The sequence below is a fragment of the Bos javanicus genome, chromosome X, assembly GCF_032452875.1.
Source record: "Bos javanicus breed banteng chromosome X, ARS-OSU_banteng_1.0, whole genome shotgun sequence".
NCBI classification, from domain to species: Eukaryota; Metazoa; Chordata; class Mammalia; order Artiodactyla; family Bovidae; genus Bos; species Bos javanicus.
This window is the reverse complement of record NC_083897.1, coordinates 42,730,275-42,745,127: the sequence shown is the minus strand read 5'-3', so window position 1 is coordinate 42,745,127 and position 14,853 is coordinate 42,730,275.

Sequence of the window (14,853 nt, the reverse complement as noted above, 5' to 3'; positions counted from 1 at the left end):
ACATGTAAAATTGATTTTAGACTTACTGTACATGAAACTGGTTTGTATGTAGCATTAAATCTTTTTTAGAAAAGTAATTCTGCAAAAATCATAAACTCTAGATACACTAAAGTTTCTTTTTTCAAAATCTGTTCTGAATTCATGTATAGAGGAATGAAACTTGACCCCTATATTATAGCATCTACACAAATTTACTTGAAATGGATTACTGACAAATACAAGACCTGTAACAATTAACTCCAAGAAGAAAACATAGGAAGAAAGATCCTTGACGCAGGTTTTGATAATGATTTTTTGGAGATCGCATTTAAAGTGCAAGCAACAAAATAGAAAATAAACAAGCAAGACTAAGACAAATAATCAGCACAGCAAAATAAACAATCAACAAATTGAAAAGACAAACTGTGGAATGAGAAATAATATTTTCAAACCATATATCTGATAGAGGATAAATATTCAAAATATAAAAAGAACTCATACAACTTGATAGCAAAAATCACAAATAATCCAACTAAAAATGTGCCAATGACCTGAATAGACATATTTTCCAAAGAGGATATATGAGTGGCCAACAGGTACATGAAAAGTTTCTCAACATCACTAGTCATTAGGGAAATGTAAATCAAAACCACCATGAGATATTACCTTATGCCTGTTAAAAAGACCATCTCTGAAAAGATTAAATAACAAATGCTGGCATTGATGTGGAAAAAAGGGAACACTTGTGGACTGTTGATGGAATTGTAAATTGTTATAAAACTGTAGAAAACAGTATGGAAGTACTGCAAAATTATTAAATATAGAACTACCATATGATCCAGCCATTCAACTTCTGGAAATAGAGCCAAAGGAAATGAAAACACTAACTCAACAAGATATGCGTATCCCCATGTTCACAGCAATGTTATTTACAATAGCCAAGACATGGAAACAACCTAAATACCCATCAATGGATAAATGGATAAAGAAGTTGTGCTATATGTATACAATGGCAACCCACTCCAGTATTCTTGCCTGGAAAATTCTATGGACAGAGGAGACTTTAGGGCTACAGTCCATGAAGTTGCATAGAATCAGACACAACTGAGTGACTAAGACTTTCACTTTCAGTGATATAATGTACAACACAACTATGTTAACATTTTTGTATGAAAAATAGGGATATTAAGAAAGTATATCTTAAGAGTTCTCATCACAAAGAGAAAAACTGTTTGTCTTTTCATTGTATCTCTATAAGATGATACATTTTAACTAAACTAATTGTGATAATCATTCCACAATATATGTAAATCAAACCATGATGCTGTTATAACTTATACAGTGATATATGTCAATTGTTCCTCAATAAAACTCAGGAAAAAAGAAATCTATCCAGATGTTTTTGCAGTCTGTAAATAGCACTTTATAACACTAGTAACAGTTATATCAGCAGAAAGGCCTTTCTCAAAGTAAAAAAATGAATAAATCAGAATTTATTTTCAGTCCTGCATTTGCCAAGAGCACCTGACATTACTGCCAGTTATATCATTTGAAATAAATTTTCTAAAGGTGCATTTTGATGATCTAATAAATAAATTGGCAGAATGGTGAGCCAAAAATAATCTGTGGTTAATAAAGTTATAAAACTAATAAAACCCTATTATTTTATTATATACAATTATGATGGAGTTTCTCTGGGGGCTCAGATGATAAAGAATCCGCCTGCAACACAGGAGATATGGATTCCATTGCTGAGTTGGGAAGATCCCCTGAAGAAGGAAATAGACACCTACTCCAGTATTCTTGCCTGAAGAATCCCATGAACAGAGGAGCCTGGCAGGCTATATAGTCCATGGGGTTGGAAATAGTCCTATAGGACAAGCACATACAATTATGATACCAAAATGTTACCTTTTTGCAATTGTGGCATTATGTTGTTAGTCATGTATCACTATTAATTCTATTGTGTTTATAAGTAGTAGAATATCTTTAAAGAAAATTGCTTTTTTTAAAGAAACTATATTTTAGTACCTTTAATGGGAATTTTTCACCCTGGATATTGAATAAGGGGTTTCTTCTTTTCATTTTGCACTTCACTGTACAAGTTATATACTTGGCCCTGCCTAGATCACCCCCAACCTACAACCTAAAACCTGTAAGCAATAAAAAAAAGAAAAAGTAACTGAGAATCTGAAATTGCTTTACATGCAGCATTGTTTCAGAAATTACTGATTTGATACACGTCTTTTAAGGGTTTCTGCCGTGAGCATGGCCCCTTTTCTCCTTGCATTATCTATAGTTTCTGCTCTGTGAAGATGCTTGCTGTGTTTAATGAATTTGGGCCTGAATTATACTTGCTCTGCTATCAGGACCGTAACCACTACTTTCTCATTACCTGGGGTACCTTTGCCATCCCATTGTTGTCCAGGTACCTTTGCCATCCCATTGTTGTTAGCTTTATGAATTACTTTGCTAAGTCAGTTTCTTTTCTTTTTTCCCCTTTATGGCACTTTATTTTTTATTTTTATTTTTTAAATTTTATTTTATTTTAAAACTTTACAATATTGTACTGGTTTTGCCAAATATCGAAATGAATCCGCCATAGGTATACATGTGTTTCCCATCCTGAACCCTCCTCCCTCCTCCCTACCAACAGTATTCTTCACAGAGCTAGAACAAATAATTTCACAATTTGTATGGAAATACAAAAAACCTTGAACAGCCAAAGCTATCTTGAGAAAGAAGAATGGAACTGGAGGAATCAACCTACCTGACTTCAGGCTCTATTACAAAGCCACAGTCATCAAGACAGTATGGTACTGGCACAAAGATAGAAATATAGATCAATGGAACAAAATAGAAAGCCCAGAGATAAATCCATGCACATATGGACACCTTATCTTTGACAAAGGAGGCAAGAATATACAATGGATTAAAAACAATCTCTTTAACAAGTGGTGCTGGGAAAACTGGTCAACCACTTCTAAAAGAATGAAACTAGAACACTTTCTAACACCATACACAAAAATAAGTCAGTTTCTTAAACAAAGTTGCATTTATTTCTTTCTGAACCAGTTTAAAAATGCTCTTTTTTAAAAAAATTTTATTTTATTTTTAAACTTTACAATATTGTATTAGTTTTGCCAAACATCGAAATGAATCCGCCACAGGTATACCCGTGCTCCCCATCCTGAACCCTCCTCCCTCCTCCCTCCCCATACCTTCCCTCTGGGTCGTCCCAGTGCACCAGCCCCAAGCATCCAGTATCGTGCATCGAATCTGGACTGGCAACTCGTTTCATACAAGATATTATACATGTTTCAATGTCATTCTCCCAAATCATCCCACCCTCTCCCTCTCCCACCGAGTCCAAAAGACTGTTCTGCTCTTAAAAAGTGAGTTAAACCATTTTAAATTTACTGATTTGACTGACATATTTGATTTCAACAGTCATGTTATTTTGTTATACGTTTATTATCTATTTACTATGTTTTTTTCTTATTTGTACTGTCTTGTTCATTTTCTTTTTCTAATTTTTTATATTTAAAAAAATGAATGCTTTTTTAGAGGTAATTTGTATAAAAATAAAAATTTAAATTTATTTTATTGAAATACAGTTGGTTTACAATGTTATATCAATTTCTGTTATACAGAAAAGTGATTCAGATTTATATATGTTCAAATATGCATATATTCAAATATATATATACACACACACACACACACACACACATCAGTTCATTTCAGTTCAGTTCAGTTGCTCAGTTGTGTCCACCTCTTTGTGATCCCATGAATCGCATCATGCCAGGCCTTCCTGTCCATCACCAACTCCCAGAGTTCACTCAGACTCACATCCAATGAGTCAGTGATGCCATCCAGCCATCTCATCCTCTGTCATTTCCTGCTCCTCCTGCCCCCAATCCCTCCCAGCATCAGAGTCTTTTCCAATGAGTCAACTCTTCACATGAGGTGGCCAAAGTACTGGAGTTTCAGCTTTAGCATCATTCCTTCCAAAGAAATTCCAGGGCTGATCTTCAGAATGGGCAGGTTGGATCTCCTTGCAGTCCAAGGGACTCTCAAGAGTCTTCTCCAACACCACAGTTCAAAAGCATCAATTCTTTGGCACTCAGCCTTCTTCACCGTCCAACTCTCACATCCATACATGACCACTGGAAAAACCATAACCTTGGCTAGACGGACCTTTGTTGGCAAAGTAATGGCTCTGCTTTTCAATATGCTATCTAGGTTGGTCATAACTTTCCTTCCAAGAAGCAAGCGTCTTTTAATTTCATGGCTGCAATCACCACCTGTAGTGATTTTGGAGCCCCCAAAAAATAAAGTCTGACAGTTTCCACTGTTTCTCCATCTATTTTCCATGAAGTGATGGGACTGGATGTAATGATCTTCGTTTTCTGAATGTTGAGCTTTAAGCCAACTTTTTCACTCTCCACTTTCACTTTCATCAAGAGGCTTTATACACACACATACAACATTATTTTTTATATTCTTTCCCATTATGATTTATCTCAGGATATTGAATAGAGTTTCCTCTGTTATACAGTAGGACCTTGTTGTTTATCCATTCTATATTTAACAGCTTACATCTTTAAAAAATAATTTTTATAATGCTTCTTGACTCCTTGACTTGTCAGCTTTAATTTATATCATTTGACATCTATCTACTACATAGCAGAAAACCAGTAAACTTTCGGTTTCCCATTCTGTTGCTCATCCTTTCATTGTTTCAGCGCATTATTTTTGTCTTGTTATAATGTATAACATACACATATATTGTTCTTGTATACTTATCTTCATTTTCATATCTATAACTTTAACCTATCAGTCTGTCTGCTAAAAGTTTCTCTATCTGTTTTTGATGAATATGATATTAATTTCCTAGGGCCTCCATAAAAAAAAAATATACTGCAAACTGGCTTCAGACAACAAAAATTTGTTTTCTCATGGTTTTGGAGGCTAAAAGTCTAAAATGAAGGTGTCAGTAAGGTTGATTTGTTTAAAGGCTTTGCAGGAGCATCTGTTCCTTGCTTCTCTCCTAGCTTCTGCTGTTGCTGGCAGTTCTTCACTTGCCTTGATTTATCGATACATTTCTTCAATGTCTGCTTCCATCTTCATTTGTTATCTTTCCCATCTATGAGTCTATGTCCGTTCCCTTCTAATAAGGACAACAGCCAAATTGAATTATGGTCCATCCTGATATAATATGACCTCATTTTAACTTCATAAAGTAGCTCTATGGTGGCTCAGACAGTAAAGTGTCTGACTGCAACTTGGGAGACCCGGGTTTGATCCCTGCGTTGGGAAGATCCCCTGGAGAAGGAAATGGCAATCCACTCCAGTACTCTTGCCTGGAAAAGCCCATGGATGGAGGAGACTAGTAGGCTACAGTCCATGGGGTTACAAAGAGTGGGATAGTACTAAGCGAGTTCACTTTCACTTGATTACATCTGCAATGACCCTATCTCCAAGTAGGGTCTCATTCGTTTCTGAGATAATCTTTTTCTTTAATATCTCTCTGGGTTCAGTCAACTTTAATTTTATATCTTTAGATTTTGCTCCATTTCTCTTCTGAATTCATAAATTTATGATGTACAGAGTTAATTTTTATCTTTATATCTATGTTAAATCTAATAATATCCTTTATGTTATAGTATATTTACTTATGGTTGGAATGTTGTGTTATGATTTTTTTGTACTCTGGTTAGATGAGGGGTATTCTGATCAGCTGAAATATCTTGATTCCCATTTCCTGCTCTCTATTTATAGTAGCTGTCTATGGATGGTGTCTATAGATGTTAGTTAGTTAGCTTCATTTTGAAATGCTTAATGTTTTCTTGATCTAACAATAACAGATGATTCAATATAGGTATAGAGAAGACATTTTGGTGGGCTACTGGGCTTAAGAACATTTTCTTCCATTGGTACAATGGAGTTTCTATCATAAATGTCAGCCTTTTGCAGAGTAAGAGTTAGGACAATATAATTATATTTTATTTATGATTCTTTCCTTTTTCTTCAGAACCATTAATTTCTATCCTTTTGTTATACTTCTTATCTCATGCCATAAGACCTTGGAAAGGTACTCCCCATTTCAAATTGACACATTATCCCCCTGAAGCAGTGTCTGTATCCTCTACCCACACTCATTTTCAAGAACCCTCAATTCCTAGGTCTCATACCTGTTCTCAACATTTCTTTTTTTTTAATGTTAGATCTTTTTCTTTTAGGGGTGATTTCATCATTGTTTCACCAGTCCTAAGTTCTCTACTCATTTCTGTATCCTGCTTGAACTCCACCAGACTGTGCTCCAATGTGGACTCTTTATATATAATTTATAATTCTTTTTTCACATAATTTAAAGTTGATGCTATTATGTTTCCTAGTTAAACTGTGAGTGTTAATTTGGGTGGATTTATTTGCTGTATGCTATGATCTTTTGGGAATTCCCTGATAGCTCAGTAGTAAAGAATCCACCTGCCAATGCAAGCAACCTCTGTTCAATCCCTGAATCAGGAAGATCCCCTGGAAAAGGAAATGGTGACCCACTCCAATATTCTTGCCTGGGAAATCCCATGGACAGAGGAGCCTGGTGGGCTACAGCCCATGGATTTGCAAAAGGGTCAGACACAACAAGCGACTAAACAGCAACAGCAACTAAACACCAGAAACATCATTTGTAGTAGGATAGGGGAGATGATGATACTTAGATTTGCATTTAAGTGGACCCAATTATCCTGTGTTAGCATGGAACTAATGCATCACTTCCAAGTATGAAAGTTAACATCACCTGGTAGTTTTATCATAATAGAACAATGAATTGAGAAGTTTCTGGAATTGTTCCTATTTTCTAGAATAATGCAAGCAACACAGGAATTATGTTTGTTCAAGATTTGTTAGGACTTGCCTGTAGAACCATATATTTTAAATTACATTTTCAATGTTTTCTATTTACACTAATTTTCATTTTTAAATAATTTATATTTTCATGGAGAATTCGCTTTTGCATAAAGAAGTTGAAATTTATTAGTATAAAGAAATGCATTTTTTCTCATAATTTTGTATTTCTATATCTATAGTTACGTGTTTTTTTTTTTTTTCCCCTCACATCTGTTAGTTATTGTTTGTATCTTATCCCTTTTTTGGAAAGACCCAATCCCTACTCAGAACACTTCCTGTAGTTGGTACATCAGTTGTGGTATCTGAAGCTGCTTTTCTGTAATCTGCAGATTTTCCAATATCCTAGTCATCTTCTTTGTTTATCTGAAACCTGAATTTCCTCTGAAACATTTTTTTGCATAAAGTGCAGCCTTGTCGTTTTCATTCCCCATGGAAATAAGGTCAGTGTGGCTATTTAAATCCCCAGTCATCAGTGTCATTGGGTGGAGGAGGAGTGTGGGAAGGCAGTGGTGCCAGATGGTACAGACAAATCATATAAACTTCAAATTAATAGATATTCTTTTTTTTTAATGGTAATTTTTCTTTCCAACTTTAAATTAATTTCAAGTTTTTCCTGGTTTTTCCCTTTTTTGTTTTTTGTTTTTTTTTTTTGGCTACACTTCACAGCATGCTGGGTGTTAGTTTTCTGACCAGGGACTCAACCAATGCCTGCTGCCATAGGAGCATGAAGTCTTAACCACTCGACTCCCAGGAAAGTCCCAGTAGATATTCTTATAGGAAGATAGAAGAGTAGTGATCTGTTAGTGTCATTAGTGATGCCTGTGTCACCATTCAATTTTCTCTGTTATCTGTACCAGAACAATGGAAACAGTGACAGATTTTATTTTCCTGAACTCCAAAATCACTGTGGACGGTGACTACAGCCATGAAATTAAAAGATGCTTACTCCTTGGAAGAAGAGCCACGACAAACGTAGACAGCATGTTAAAAAGCAGAGACATTACTTTGCTGACAAAGGTCCATATAGTCAAAGCTATGGTTTTTCCAGTAGTCATTTATGGATGTGAGAGCTGGACAATAAAAAAGGCTGAGCACCAAAGAATTGATGCATTCAAACTGTGGTGCTGGAGAAGACTCTTGAAAGTCCCTTGGACAGCAAGGAGATTAAACCAGTCAATCCTAAAAGAAATAAACCCTGAATATTCATTAGAAGGACAGATGCTTAAGCTGAAGATCCAATACTTTGGCCACCTGATGCTAAGAGTTGACTCCTTGGAAACGATTCTGATGCTGGGAAGGATTGAAGGCAGCAGAAGGGGATGACAAAGGTTGATATGGTTAGATGGTTTCCCTGAACTCAATGGACATGAGTTTGTGCAACCTCCAAGAGATAGTGAAGGACAGGGAAGACTGTTGTGCTGCAGCCCATAGGGTCACAAAAAGTCAGACATGACTGAGCAACTGGACAGAAAACAGCAACAACTAATCCTTGATATTTCATGGAATATGTTACAGGCTAAGCTGCTACGATAATAAGACTCTAGAATTTAAAGTTTATATAAGTTAGAATTTTATTTTTCTATAACAATTCAATTCAAATTTGTTTCTCTTATGCAATTGAAAGGTAAGCTAGGCGGGGTGGTTCTGCTACACTTCAACATGTAACTTCCATCTCTGGGTCCTAAGAAGCTGCTCCAATTGCTGCCATTGTCTATATTGATTGGAAAAAAAATTGCACAACCTAAAATTTGAGAATTATGTTTTATTTGGCGGGCAAAACTGAGGACTTAAGCCCAGGACACAGCATCTCAGATAACTTTGAGAGAATACCCTGAAGTAGTAAGGGAAGCACTAAATTTTTGCAACAAAAGACTGAGTAGTCAAAACATCAAAATATTACTATTAATCAAGGAAAACTAAACATCTCAAGTTAATGAATTTAGCGTTTTTCTGTGTATTGTTGTTGTTTAGTCTCTCAGTTGTGTCTGACTCTTTTGCGACCTCATTGACTGTAACCCATGGGCTGTAACCTGCCAGACTCCTCTGTCCATGGGATTTCCCAGGCAAGAATGCTGCAGTGAGTTACCATTTCCTTTTCCAGGGATCTTCCTGACCCAGGGATTGAACATGTGTCTCCTGCATTGGCAGGAGGATTCTTTACCACTGAGCCAGCAGGAAAACCCTTTCTATGTATGGGAAGATAAAAAAGTCAAGGCTCATTAAAATAAATCATTTGGTATGCACCTCAGCTATTGGAAGCCAATATCCTGTGCTTTCTCATCCTGAGTCTCCTCAAAGTATGCTGTCAGCGGTTTGCTGCAGTCTAATGACCTCATAGAAGGTAGCCTATTTACATCCTGACTTCCCTCAGGGTTCACTGTGGGTGGAGGAGTGATGGCTGTAGTGGTTGATAGCCTCAACATCCTTTTTTTTTTTTTTTTTTTACTGGTATAGCAGGCAACATTTTTAGTGTAAACCTAGATTCCAAGAAAGTGAAATGATAAAGAGGGCAAGGAGTTTCCTTACTAAAGATGTGACACAGAAGTTGAACAAATCATTTTTTCATCCATACCTGACTGCAAGAGAGGCTAGATATATGACCTTTATATGGCTGATAATATTCACTAATAAGACTTGGAGATTCTTTTCTTTAAAAAGAGAGGGACAAGGATGTCAGTGGAACAATGAACAGTTACATGGCTGCAGGTGTGTGTGTGTGTGTGTGTGTGTCTGTGTGTGTGTGTGTAAAAATCCCAACTTCCCTTATTGCTGTTAATTGGGAGAAAATGCAGACACTAATGGCTCATTTAGTGTGCTCAACCTCTGCTAGGGCCTTGTCTTATGGGACACTAGACTTGTATATATTTGTTTACAGCAGTAATTGCAAGAGAAGAAGGATGATATTTTGATGACTGATTTCTGTTAGGGAATTTGCTGCTGGCCTAGCCTTTTTTAAAAATCATTTTTGAATGTGGAAGTTCAGTCAACTGAATCTTGGAATCAATCCCTCCTCACATTATGAGTGTACAATAAAAATTCTCTATTTAGCACGCAGCGGATAGAGCTAAGTCCTTTGGATACCTACCATCAGTAAGTGTGATGGAGGAAGATTTTATGAGGCTGGAGCACTGATGCAAATCAATTTCTAGAAATCATGTTGGTCACTATAAGACTTATCCTTGTAACTATGAGCTGTGGGCTTTTCGTTCTTTTTTTTCTTTTTTCTTTTTAAAGGAAACCAGCCTAACTATGCCTCAGATGGTAGAGCCTGGCTTTGCATTTTGTTGTAGATTTACCAATGGTGATTGGATTTTGTCTTAATTTGTTCCCCTTTCATATATTTATTTTTTTGTAAAATAATATACCAAAAATTAGTGGCTTTTGTTTTTCTTAAATTTTCTCAAAATGTTTTCAAAATTTCTGGATTTTTGAGAGTATCCTTCTTTGTTTTTCAGTCCCATGGATCTTTTTCCTGATTTTATTCTTTAAGAGAGGGGATGGCTTATGAGTTAGGAATAGGTTTGACTACAAATAAATCCAAAATAAGAGTGGTTCAAGCAAGAGAGAATTTTTTTTCACATGAAAAAAATAGAGAGGTATAGTCTGAGGTTGACATTGTGGCTCCATGATCATTGGACACTCCAGATCTTTCTGTCTTTCTCTAAACTTTTCAATATATCCCTTATATTTTGTTGTTCAAAAAGACTGATTCAGCCTAGCCTTCATGTCTATATTCCATCAAGCAGGAATATAGAAGCAAAGAAGCTTACACTCAATTTTATTGCATTCTATTAGCTGTATCTTAGTCATTTGGCCACATCTGAGTTACAATAGTGTCTAAAGCATGTACCCAGCTCAAAAGTAAAGGTTCTATTCCCAGAGAAGAAGAGAAAATTGATATTGGGAGATAAATATGCCACAAAAAAAAGAAATAATTAAGTTCAATCCACTCTCTTAACATACAGAAACAGTTTCTTTCTTGAAACCCTTCAAAAATAATTGTGTTTATTCTACTAGTAGGGAAAAAATTTCACATTAGTATGCTCTTAGTAATGCTGATTATGACACAATTTGATGTGGTCATGGTTTCCCATCCATGAATTCCATTTCAATTTTATTTTAACTTCAAGAAGTAAAGAATAGGTAATACCTAAGAATGTGTCTGTGAGGAGCTTGAATTGTATTATTTAGCATTTTGAAACCCCCTTTATCTTTTAGTTTATATCATGCACATATTTTACTACATTGTGACACTTTGCAAACTCAAACATTTTATTAAAAGAGAGAGAGTGAATTTAGCAAAAAAAGATCCAAACAAGTTTTTATAGAAAACAGTATTATCATTATTGCATAGAAAATAGTCCAAAAGTCACCTTTCCTTTCTTGGGATTTTGACATGATAAAAGGTAAAACCAAACTGTACAGGAAAGAAACTGTACTAAAACAGCAGTGGCATATACTCTTTACAGTGTAAAGCTTAGGAAACAGGAGGCTATGGCATTTTTTGCTAATAAACATCAGGTGAAAGATCTTGGCATGAATACTGCAGTTTTCAAATAATATGCTTTTGAACTAGTACAGGGTCCTTATGGCAGAGCAGCAGCCTAACCCTCTTGTCATCTGTGATAAGGACATCAATATTAGTCACTGTCAACCTTCATTAAATTCAGATCTTACATTCTTCCATCCCTAAGGGTGTGTTTCATTGATGTTTTTCTTAGCAAACTTCACAAGGACACAGGGACACAAATTCACATCAAACTGGCATTTAGAACCAGATTGTTTTTTTCCTCCATTGAGCATTTACTACAAAGGAACAAAACCTCTTTTCAACAAAGTTTTTCAATTTTGTTAAACTTATAATGGATACTCAATCCTTCTCAAATAAATGTGCTAATTTAAGAAAGTTTAATATGGTAATACATATTATGATTTAAAATATATTTTGACATTGTTTCAATATGCATTTTTTATTTTTTAAGTCTCACATCTAGAAAGCATGGTGAGCCTAAGAAAGTATTTCTATAGTACATAGCTTTTTGGGGGTATTACATTAATTTATTAAATTCAATTGGGATTTCATTTTCCACTACCAGGCATGTATTAATGAACTTTTTATGACTGTATGACCCCTTGCTGAGAATGAAATCAACTTGTGCTTTTAAGCTATATAAAATCCCCACTTCTGTATAGACAAGATGCCTCAGGTACTCATGGCCTACCTATCAATGAGAGATGCCCCACTGGAATAGCTTCAAAAGCTAAATTCTGGCCACGACTTCAAGGGACTACTACACAACTACACATCAAGGACCTAGACATGGCATACTGTGGGCAGCCCTGTAGGTTACTGAAGAGTCACGCTAAAGGGGAAGTGGGCAAAGGGCAGGAGAAAGAAACAAATAGAGTGACTTCCAGACATTTTCATTTTGAATTCTGACTTTGATTTAGCTCAAATTCTTATCAATATGCAGACTTCATTCAGCTGTCAGCCATAAGGAACTTTCCAAATCTTTCAAAAAAGAGCTTCTGTTTCACTCGTGGCTGCTTGCTCAAGTTGTAAAACATATCTGATAACAAGCACTTCAAATATTTGGGTTCCAAAGTGAAATAGTCATGGAATTTACTTATGATTAAAAAATTTAAAATCTCTCCTGTTCTAAATATGGTGGACTTGTCTGGGGAGAAATAAAGAAGGAAAAATTCCTGCTTAAGAGTGAGTAATACCAATGCAAAAGTGGTAGATGGAAAGAATACAAAACTAAGCAAAATAAAACTGGAGACAAAACTGTTCAATTAAGTCAATTTATTTCTGGTGTTGAATACATTTGTTCTTATTCTTAATGTTACTCATGTGCTCTGATTATATATATTTACATGAACTTCATGAATTGCATTCCTGTGATTATGAGACTCATGGTAGTTGTGGCTTAGCTTTGGCTTCCTTCCTATACTTATCTATTTACATAAATAATGTATAGCAAAATGGAAACTGATCTGAGTTAATTCTGGCTGCTCCTGATTTGATGCAGACTCTCAACTCATTCTTTACTACAATAGCCCAGGAGAAAGTGCTTTACTTAGGATGATGGGATGGGCTTCCACTCACTGGTGCCTTATATGAAAGTGAAATGAAGTCACTCAGTCGTGTCTGACTCTTTGCAACCCCGTGGACTGTAGCCCACCTCTGTCCATGGGATTCTTCAGGACAGAAGCTTCTCCCTATTTCCAAAGGGCCACTTTTTCATAATTCATGGCTCTATATGAATATAGCATTAAAATACTCCATCCCAATTACAGTAAGGCAAACAATATATATGAGAAAATTCTCTGAGACACTCAGTCAATCATACATATTGAATTCCAACTCTATGGCAGGCAGAATACAGGCAGTAAGGCACCTTACCTTACTACTGAGTGAGTAAAATTGTAAGAAGCAACAACTATGAGGTATCTTGACTTACCAGAAACACCAGTCAAATTTGGGACAATGCCCTGTTCATTATTTCCATTCTTGCTACGAGATCCCAGGGACTTAGCCTGTTTTTTCCTTCTTACTGTAGTTACTACTCTATCCTTAGGGATTCCTTGCCCTCAAACTGACAGTAGATGTATTATATTTTTTCAGCTCCTTTTTTTGTTGTTGTTGTGTTGTTGCTATTCTTGAATAAAAACACAGTAGCTCTTTTTATTTCAAGGAAACTACCGCACAATTGCACTCATCTCACACGCTAGTAAAGTAATGTTCAAAATTCTCCAAGCCAGGATTCAGCAATAAGTGAACCGTGAACTTCCAGATGTTCAAGCTGGTTTTAGAAAAGGCAGAGGAACCAGAGACCAAATTACCAGCATCCACTGGATCATTGAAAAAGCAAGAGAGTTCCAGAAAAACATCTATTTCTTCTCTATTGACTATGCCAAATCCTTTGACTGTGTGGATCACAATAAACTGTGGAAAATTCTTCGAGATGGGAATACCAGACCACCTGACCTGCCTCTTGATAAACCTATATGCAGGTCAGGAAGCAACAGTTAGAAATGGACATGGAACGACAGACTGGTTCCAAATAGGAAAAGGACTACGTCAAGGCTGTATATTGTCACCTTGCTTATTTAACTTATATGAAGAGTACATCATGAATAACAGTGGGCTGGAAGAAACACAAGCTGGAATCAAGATTGCTGGGAGAAATATAAAAAACTTCAGATATGCAGATGACACCACTCTTATGGCAGAAAGTGAAGAGGAACTAAAAAGCCTCTTGATGAAGGTGAAAGAGGAGAGTGAAAAAGTTGGCTTAAAACTCAACATTCAGAAAACAAAAATCATGGCATCCAGTCCCATCACTTCATGAGAAATAGACAGGGAAACAGTGGAAACAGTGTCAGACTTTATTTTTGGGGGCTCCAAAATCACTGCAGATGGTGACTGCAGCCATGAAATTAAAAGACGCTTACTCCTTGGAAGAAGAGTTATGACCAACCTAGATAGCATATTCAAAAGCAGAGACATAACTTTGCCAACAAAAGTCTGTCTAGTCAAGGCTATGGTTTTTCCAGCAGTCATGTATGGATGTGAGAGTTGGACTGTGAAAAAACCTGAGCGCCGAAGAATTGATGCTTCTGAACTGTGGTGTTGGAGAAGACTCTTGAGAGTCCCTTGGACTGCAAGGAGATCCAATCAGTCCATTCTGAAGGAGATCAGTCCTGGGTGTTCTTTGGAAGGAATGATGCTAAAGCTGAAACTCCAGTACTTTGGCCACCTCATGTGAAGAGTTGATTCGTTGGAAAAGACTCTGATGCTGGGAGGGATTGGGGGCAGGAGGAGCAGGAAATGACAGAGGATGAGATGGCTGGATGGCATCACTGATTCTATGGACGTGAGTCTGAGTGAACTCCGGGAGTTGGTGATGGACAGGGAGGCCTGGCATGCTGCGATTCATGGGGTTGCAAAGAGTC